Raw genomic sequence first — 10,524 nt, 5'->3', positions numbered from 1 at the left:
GTTTATGAATTTTTTTATAAAATATTTTAAAAATATAGAAAAATTAAAAGCATAATTTACACCATCGATATAATATTAGAATTATATTTTTCGATGGGAAAACACTAGTGTAACATAAATTTTGTACCGAATTTTTTTTAATTTTTTTACTTAATGATTAAGTAAGTATTTTTAAATAAATATGCAATTTTTTTTAAATATTTAAGTAGTTTAAAAAATGGTGAATGAAAAAGTGAAAAAAAAAGAAAAGAAAAAATAAACTGATCAATAGAAGATTTTGGTGGAAATCTTCTGTGGACGTAACAACGTCCTTTTGGATGACCCTAACATTATCCTTAAATAGATAATAGGAGCCTAAAAAATTCGAAAGAGTTTCGTTTTCATGGGATCTTCGCAATCTATGGGGGACGTCAAGCACTAGCATTTCAAGGACCATATTGTCATAAGAAAAATGATAAATACATAATACTTTTCACAACATATTTCAAAATCATGTTTTAAAATGAGCGGCATTATTGTAAAATATCATATAAAAATAACACAACTTTACAAAAATGCCTTCATTTTATATCATGTATTGTAAAAAGTATTGTGAAGAGTGTTGTGTGTCTATCATTACTCTTGTTACAATATTAAGCACTCGTCCATCGTGCACTGATGTACTCATCACTGACTTATTCCCGTAAAATAGTATTGATGCGGAGACATCGACTAACCTAGCCACGTTGGGTGGCGAACATGGTGGAGTGGTTGATGTTCATACAATGACATATTGATGTTGGCCACTTCTATATATTATGTTCGGGAAAATGATTTACACAACATTTTCTATAATATATTTCACAACCACCATAGGAAACAAGTTTATTTCTAACGACCTGTATCACTAGAAATACTATAAAAAATCTCCGAAATTGCTTAATTCCAGCTACTTTAAGTCGCCTTAGAGTAGCCACTTTTAAAGAACCAAGTAAAAATTTTTTTGACGATTTTACAAATTGACAGAAATATTCATCATTTTCGGCGAAAATAATAGCTGCTAATTCGAAACACTTTTGGTGCAAAAAAAAGGTGCCAAATTTTTTTTTTTTTTATTTCCAGTGATGAGTATTCGCCGCAAATACTCTTGCATTTTCCAGAATATTTTCCCGGTGTTTTGGAACCAACAAAATTTATTCCTAGTGTGGTTATTTTTTTCCCTGATATTTATTTCTTTTATGACAAATAATTGCTTTCTAATAAATTAAAAAATACTAAATTTGGAGAAATTTATATTTGCTTGACAGTATCATTCAAATTACCTTAACGTACACATTTGAAATTCACCACTTTTTAGTTTTAAATTTTACACAATACCATCCAACATATCACAATGAAATATAAATTAATTACATGTGGAATTCTTTCTTCATGGGTTCAACTTTGATTCCATCTTTGATAGCTTCTGAAACATTTTTGCTCTGTATTTCTTGATACATTGGTTCAATCATGTGAGAAATAAGAGTGCAAAGCTAAACTTTAGTAAGTAGTTCAATCCGGCTTCTTTAGTAAAGCATTTTTCTCACTTTTTTTTTTTTTTAATTTGCTTTTTATTATTGTGGTGTTTCTTTTCAAGAGTCCTTTAATGGGATTTAAAATGCATAGCTAAAATTATGAACATATATACATATATATATATACATATATATAAAATTCGACCGTTGAGTTTTCTTGAAATTACTTACTAATCGTTTTAGGCTGGTGTGTATAGGATCGGAGGATCTTGATCGCATAATTGTCAGCTAGCCTAGTTATATATGTATGTCTATATATAAGTTACATAAACAGTTTATTCAAACTCTATTGTGCATTTAATTCATTTTTATTCATTTGCGTTGCTTTTCCACGTGATTTTCTCCCTACGCAAACAAAAAGGACCAAAGACGTACACCAACAGTACTACCAAGTGATATAGAAAAGTTACATCCATCCAATAGAAAATTGAGGGACGAAAATAATGAAAGTAGACATCTAATCATCATGATCCCCATCGTTGACACCAAGAAATTGACAACCTCAACCAACGGTTTTGTGCACACATTTTTATAGCTAGCACGCATGCCATACATCTAAAGAATGAGAAAGTTAGAAAAGTATGCATGTCAAGTTCTGACTCAATTAAGTTTTTTATGGGCACAAAAGATAATGATTGAAGAAAAAAGCAAAACGCAAAACAAGAAGAAATGAAAAAGTACAGTTCAATCATGTACTAATAATCAGATAAAAAAAGGCTATGTATGTACTGATAACTTACCTTGATGTAGCAGTTTGACTAGATATTAAACGACCGACAACTTCCAAGTGACCAATTGGTAGCAAGAGAAACGTACATTGACATAAGCTACAAAATATCCTCAAAATATAACAATACACTACTTACCCTACACTAGTAAACTGATGAACAATATCTTATCTAAGTAGGAGGCATTTTGTGATACCCCGTTTTTACGTGTATTACTATTGAATGAGTATTTTAATTTAATTAAAATATTGGTTCTTTTATTTTGAATTATCGCATTTTAATTGGATTTATTTAGTCGTGAAATTTATTTTATAGAGCTTTCTTAATATTAATTATTGTTTGGAGTTTAAATTGCTGTTTAATTTAATTTAATTTATTTTTAGATTTAAAATTTTGTTGTTAGTTTTTACAAGTTATTTATTATATTTTAGCTAGATATTGTGTTTATATCATTTTATTCAATTTATATCTTTTAAAGTTATTTTCGTTGGATCAGTTTCTAGACTCCAGAAGTGAAGACTGGACCCCATTTCTTTTTCCCATATTTTCTTTTTCTCTTTTTTCTTTTCTCTTCTCTTTTTCTTTCTTTTTTCCCACTTTTTTCTCTAGTTTCTCCCTCCTGCGCACAAAGCTACTCCTTTCTCTTTATCGTCGTTTTCTTCAAACTGCCCAGAACTACCGCCCACTGATGCCGTCTGCCACACCACCCACCCAGTTTTCTTCCCCTCCGACTGATGATCATCCCCACCAAATTTCACCTCCATCCGAGCTACCGTTAACCACCACGAGCTCCTCCAAGCAGCGGCGTCTTTTCTCTCAAGCGCCGCTATCGTTCCACCTCCAGCCACCATCTCTTTACCACTTTATCACCGACCTCTTGCTGTCCTAAACCACCCATTTCATGCTCCGATCCGTTGTTGGAGCGGCCCCCATGACCTCACTTTCCGTTTTGGACTTTTTGGCCTTCCACCGCTGTTTTCTCTGCCACCCACGACCAACCCTCACTTCCATTAGCTTCATAAACACCTCTAGGCTATTCCATATCAATCCCTAGCCTTGGTTCGTCCCCACTCACAAGTGGGTATTTTACAACCCACGACCACAATATTTTTACACTGTTACGTTGCTTTTTCTTCGCCTTTTTTAACTCGTTGATCATTCGAAAATTATTTTATAACACTGTAAGTATTTTCTAAACTTCATTTTAGATTTAAATATATTATTACTTTTACAATAAATTTGTGACTGATTGGTTATTCTGGACTAAATCTGAGGAGTCGGGGGTCGGTTGGATTTGAGGACGGAGTTGTTTGTTTGTTGTTGATATTGAGATTGGTTGGTTAATTTGTATCTTGAGGTGTGCATTGCATGGAGCATGCATGTTCATGTTTAGAAAGGAAAATTTGGATTTTTCGCATAATGGCATACATGTAAATGTGTTAAATAATGAAAACTGGGTTTTCATGTGTATATAGATTTTTGGGTGCGTGTATATCATGACCCCATGCTGAGATGAAGCATTATCTTGGTGGAGCTCCTCTGGTCATTCGGGAGCGCAATATACTAAGTGATGTCCGTTGGGTTGTCGCTGGGCGACAATGGGAGCGGACGGGATGGTAACGCTCTCGTATCGATTCCTTGGCCCCTCTACTGGTAGGGGCTAGAGGATACTTGGCTACGTATGTGCTGGGTGCGGAATTAGGCATCGCTCGTTACAAAGTCACACGCATGATCGTTACCCATGGTGTGACGAAGGGAGTCAGGGTGTGCGGATGACCCTTAGGAGAGGTCATGGTGCATTCGGTTAAGGAAAAAAAAATGGAAATTGTTTTGAGACTTGATTTTGGGCCATTTTCTGGAAAAAATGGCGAGGAAAAGTTTTAAATGAAATTTTTGGGCCAAATGGGATCTTTTGCGTGCGTGCAAAAATGTAAATTTTTGGGACATGTGCATTTGGAATCTTTTCATGCATGTTGTTGAGTTTAATATATTTTTATCTTGTGATATTTGGATTATTACTTACCTGCGGCACCATTTTTGATACTGTAGATTTTGATGCAGTGGTTGGGGAGGAGGAGGCTGAGCCTGAGGAGGCGACTCTACCAGATTATTAACTTGGGAGTTGTTTTACCTTTGGGAACTATTTTATTTATCTTTATGTTATGTAATTTTGAATTGAAACAATGTTGGAATTTGTAATATTTTATTATGTGTGTTTTAAGCGAGTTTGTATTTAAACAAAAATTCTGGTACTTAGTTGAAGACTTTTATTATCCGCTGCGTTATTTTTATTGTACACGTGTTACATATACACACACTTGGCACTAGGCGATGAGATGTGTGACCCGTGTTGTCATCATCCTGACGCCTCGATTTCCACGTGTCTGTATGTGGGAGTAGGGGGCGTCACAGGTGGTATTAGAGCAGTTTGGCTCTGGGTAAAACCACATGTCCCGTAGGTGCAGTACTAGAAAGTTTGAAAGATGTGATTTAAAATTTATTTTATTTGAAGTTTACTATTTGAATTGTTTTATTTAATTTGACTCGATTTTTATTTGATTTGAAATTATTTTATTAAATTTGAATTTATTTGGGTTAGCTTGATTTTAATTTACTTGTTTATTTTATTGTATGCTATTTTATTTTATTATTATTTGGTTTTATTTTATATTGCTTATTTTGTCTGAAATTTAAAGGGGGTCAAAGGTTATATTATGGCAGGAAGATGGTAAGAGCAAGAAGGCCTACTGATGAGCCTGAGGACGATTTGCCACGTGGTGATGGAAACTACGCCATAGCTCGAGCTCTGAATTGAATGATAGAATTTCTGTAGCAAAATTTTCGGCTGCAGCAAGGGGAGCAAAGTAGAGGGGTGGAAGCTGGATGCACCTATGAATTCTTTTTAGTGCATAGAACCCCGGCTTTCATGGGAGAATAGGATCTACTTCGGGCTGGGAAGTGGATTAGAGATTTCGAAAGGATATTTGAAGTCTGTGGTTGCACTGGGGCTCAACAAGTGCTATATGCAAGTTATTTGCTGCAAGGTAATACTGCTGAATGGTGGGAGACAAAAAGGGAAATGTTAGTGATGGAGTTGGGTCCTTTGCCGCTGTGTCCTGGCAGCGCTTTAATAAGAAATGTAATGATCATTTCTTTCCCGCTTCTATGAGGCGGCAAAAGGCAAGAGAGTTTAATAGCTTGGTCCAAGGAAGCATGACCGTGGAACAGTATGCCCAGAGATTTATGGAGCTTGGGCAATTTGCTACCCATCTCATTGCCATGGAGGAGACGCAGGGTGAGCGTTTCTAAGAGGGTCTACGACCGGATATACGCAGAATGGTAGTTTGCCACTAGATTACAACCTTTCAGAGATTAGTTGATTTGGCTACTCTTGCAGAGCGTGAGACTGGTTTGAGCGTGGGCTCCTCTCCAGGTCAGAAGAGGCGGAATTTTGCTTGCAAATGGAGTAGTTCTGGATCGCAACAAAAGTTTGTTCGGAGGACGGGGACTCGACCACAAGCAGCCTCAGGAGTGTGTATGGGAGGCCGGGTGCCAGTTTGTAGTAGGTGCAATAGAGCCCATGAGGGCGAGTGTAGGCAGAGTGGTGGAACTCGGTGTTACTGCTGTGGCCAAGAGGGGCATTTCGCTCGCGAGTGCCCTAATCGAGTTCAAGGAAGCCGTGGAGGTCATTGTGGCGATAAGACTAATCAGAGATAAGTGGTGCAAGCTAGGGTATATGTTGTTACTCCTGGAGAAGTTGATGACGAGGCACCAGAGACGCATGATGCTGGAGTGATTACAGGTATGGATTTAATTTAATTTTTTAGATCTGATGTTTGGTGTGATTTGATTTCTTCTTTACTTTTGGATTTCATTGGTAAATGTAATTGGTTCAGAAAGAGTCCGTTTGTATGATTTTTATGCTTATACTTTGTTTGATTCGGGTGCATCTCAATCATTCGTGTCTTCTACTTTCGCACAGATATGCAATCTGGTTACAGAACATTTTCCAAAATCATTGGTAGTGACTCTCCCAAACGGTGAAGTGGTGTGGTGTTCTAAAGTTGCGTTGGGCTTTGGATTTTGGTGGAAGAACACTTGATGCAAATTTGGTTGTGTTCAAATTGCTAGGGTTTGATATTATCGTTGGAATGGATTGGCTATATCAATATTCTGCAAGTATCAATTGTAGAAGTCGAGTAATTAGCGTTCAACTCCTGGATGAAGATTATTTGGAATTTGTGGGAAGTAAGTTAAAGGAAAAGCCTGTAGTTATATCGGCAATTCAAGCGAAAAAGAGATATTGCTTGTGGAGCAAATGCCTTTTTAGTCCAAGTGGTGTCTATGCCATCTGAGAAAAAGTCTTTAGTGGATATTCAGGTTGTGGAAGAATTTCCTGATGTGTTTGTGGATGATTTGCCTGGGTTACCTCCTGTTCATGAGTTGGAGTTAGCTATTGATTTGCAATTTGGAGTGGCTCCTGTGCACAAGGCTCCTTACCGTATAACACTAGCTGAGTTAAAAGAGTTGAATGTTCAATTGCAAGAATTGGAAGATAAGAGGTTTATTCAACCAAGTACTTCGCCATGGGGAGCGCCAGTATTGTTTGTTAAGAAGAAAAATGGTACTCTTAGAATGTGCATTGACTATCGAGAACTCAATAAGGTGGACCATCAAGAATAAGTACCCTCTCCCTCGAATCGACGATTTGTTTGATCAGTTTCAAGGAGCAGCCGTTTTCTCAAAGATTGATTTGAGATCGGGATACTACCAGTTGCGGATAAGAGATAAGTATATACCCAAACTGCCTTTAGATCGAGATATGGGCATTATGAATTTAAGGTGATGCCTTTTGGGTTAGCTAATGCCCCTGCAACTTTTATGGATTTGATGAATCAGGTATTTCGACCTTATTTGGATTCTTTTGTGGTGGTTTTCATCGACGACATTTTAATTTATTCTCGAGATTTTGAAGAGTATGCTTATCATCTCCGTTTAGTACTGAGAAAGTTAAGAGAACATCAGTTGTATGCAAAACTTAGCAAATGTGAATTTTGGTTGGAAGAAGTCAAATTTCTTAGACATGTAATTTCCTGATATGGTGTGGCCGTTGATCCTAGCAAGGTAGAAGCTATTTTGTCATGGCAATGTCATTCGACTGTGCGTGAGATTCGGAGTTTCTTGGGACTTGCCGGATATTATCGAAGATTTGTGAAGGGATTTTCTCGATTATCTGGACCTCTCACTGCTTTGACTAAAAAGAATACGAAGTTTATTTGGTAAGACAAGTGCGAGAGAAGTTTCCAAGAGTTGAAGAAGAGACTGACAATTGCACCGGTGTTGGCACTTTCGGAACCACACAAGCTGTTTGTAGTTTTCAGCGATGCGTCCAAGTTTGGATTAGGATGTGTTCTTATGTAGAAGGGACGAGTTGTTGCTTATGCATCTCGTCAGTTGAAAGATCATGAGAAGAATTATCCTACGCATGATTTGGAATTGGCGAAGATAGTGTTTGCTCTTAAGATCTGGCGGCATTACTTGTATGGAGAAGTTTGTGAAGTCTACACTGATCATAAGAGTTTGAAGCACTTATTTTCTCAAAAGAATCTCAATATGAGGCAGAGGCGATGGTTGGAGTTAATTAATGATTATCAGTGCGAGATCAAGTATCATCCAGGGAAAGCGAATATAGTTGCAGATACTTTGAGTCAGAAGTCACACCTGGAAAATGAAGCTGAATCGTCAGGATTGGATTCGCTACTTTGTGGGATGAGAAGGCTTTTGGTTGAAAGTTCGCAACAAGAGGAAGTGTTATCTTCAGTTCTTGATGTTCGGGTAGTTGATTTTGAGGAATTGAAGACTCTTCAAAGGAAGGACCCAAAGCTGCTAGATATTAGAAAGAAAGTCAGAAAATCTAAAGGGCCTTTGCATTATAGTATGGATAAGGATGGAATTCTTCATTTTCGAGATCGTAGAGTAATCCCCAAAAATTCATAATTCAAGGAGCGAATTATGGCAGAAGCTCATGCGGCCCCTTATTCAGTTCATCATTGCAGCACGAAGATGTATCGAGATTTGAAGAAAAATTATTGGTGGGAAGGGATGAAGAAGGATATCGCCTTGTATATTGAAAGATGTGACACATGCCGTCAAGTCAAGGCTGAACATCAAAGACCCGCTAGTATGCTTCAACCTCTCCCTATTCCTGAGTGGAAATGGGACGACATTAATATGGATTTTGTAGTAGGCTTACCGAGGGTTCCTAGTGGAAAGAACTCGGGTTGGGTGATTGTTGACCGGCTGACCAATAGTGCTCATTTCTTGCCTGTTAATAATACTGATTCCTTGGGAAAGTTGACTCGCTTGAATGTAAAAGAGATAGTGCGGTTGCATGGGATACTCAAGAGTATTGTATCGGATCGAGACCCAAGGTTCACATCTCATTTTTGGAAGAGTTTGCAAGCAGCTCTGGGTACTAAGCTGAAGTTTAGTATTGCATATCACCCTCAAACTAACGGTCAATCAGAGCGTACTATTCAGACCCTTGAGGATATGTTGCGGGCATGTGTTATGGAATTTCAAGGGAGTTGGGAAAATCATTTGCCGCTTATAGAATTCGCTTATAATAATAGTTTCCATGCGTCTATCCAAATGGCTCCATATGAAGATCTTTACGGGAGGAAGTGTAGATCGCCTTTGTGTTGGGATGAAGTTGGAGAGAACAAGATAATTGGGTCCGAAATAATTCAGGAAATGCAAAGTCAAGTTCGGATTATAAGAGATAAAATGGCGGCAACTCAGAATCGTCAGAAAAGCTATACGGATACAAGGAGGAGAGAATTATCTTTTGAGGAAGGTGATTGAGTTTATCTCAAAGTCTCTCCCATGAAAGGAGTTAAGCGTTTTGGTAAAAAGAGGAAACTTGATCCGAGATATGTTGGCCCTTTTCAAATTTTGGAGAAGGTAGGGCTTGTTGCTTATAGAATTGCATTGCCAGAATATTTTGGGGAAATTCATGACGTCTTCCATGTATCATCCTTGAAAAAGAGCTTTGGACGACAAGAGCCATGGTTTGTCGACCCAGAGCGTATTCAGCTACAACCGGATCTTACTTATAAGGTTGTCCTGACACAGATTATGGATTGGAAAAAGTAAAAGTTGAGATCCAAGACAATACCTTTGGTAAAAGTGGTATGGGGAGATCCGTTGGCTCAAGATTTCTCTTGGGAGAGAGAAGCAGATATGAGAGAGCAGTAACCATATTTGTTCGAGTAAATGGCGGTATGTTTCTTAAGCTTGGTCTCAATGGAATCTTGTGGCTTGCTTTAACGTTAGAATTTGATCTTGCAAATTTCGAGGACAACATTTTATTTTAAGGGAGGAAGATGTGATACCCCGTTTTTACGTGTATTTCTATTGAAAGAGTATTTTAATTTAATTAAAATATTGGTTCTTTTATTTTAAATTATTGCATTTTAATTGGATTTATTTAGTTGTAAAATTTATTTTATAGAGCTTTCTTAATATTAATTATCGTTTGGAGTTTAAATTGCTGTTTAATTTAATTTAATTTATTTTTAGATTTAAAATTTTGTTGTTAGTTTTTACAAGTTATTTATTATATTTTAGCTAGATATTGTGTTTAAATCATTTTATTTAATTTATAGCTTTTAAAGTTGTTTTCGTTGAATCAATTTCTGGACTCCAGAGATTAGGACTGGAGCTCATCTATTTTCCCCATATTTTATTTTTCTCTTTTTCCTTTCTCTTTCTTTTCTCTTTTTCTTTCTTTTTTTCTCAGTTTTTCCTCTGGTTTCTCCCCCCCGCGTGTGAAGCTCCTCCTTTCTCCTTATCGCCGTTTTCTTCAAGTTGCCCAGAACCCAAGCCCGCCGCCGCCGTGTGCCACACCACCCACCTAGTTTTCTTCCCCTCCGACCGGTGATCATCCCCACCAAATTTCACCTCCATCTGAGCCGCCGTTAACTACCACGAGTTTCTCTCCAGTGCCGCCGTCGTTACACCTCCGACCACCATCTCTTCACCACTTCATCACCGACCTTTTGCCGTCCTAAACCACCCATTTCAACCTCCGATCCGTCACCGGAGTGGCCCTCACGACCTCACTTTCTATTTTGGACTTTTTGGCCTTCCATCGCCGTTTTCTCCTCCACCCACGGCCAACCCTCACTTCCATTAGCTTCATAAACACATCTAGGCTATTCCCTATCAATCCCTAGCCTTGG

This window comes from Carya illinoinensis, chromosome 1 (genome assembly GCF_018687715.1).
Source record: "Carya illinoinensis cultivar Pawnee chromosome 1, C.illinoinensisPawnee_v1, whole genome shotgun sequence".
Classification (NCBI taxonomy): domain Eukaryota; kingdom Viridiplantae; phylum Streptophyta; class Magnoliopsida; order Fagales; family Juglandaceae; genus Carya; species Carya illinoinensis.
This window is presented reverse-complemented; position numbering follows the sequence as displayed.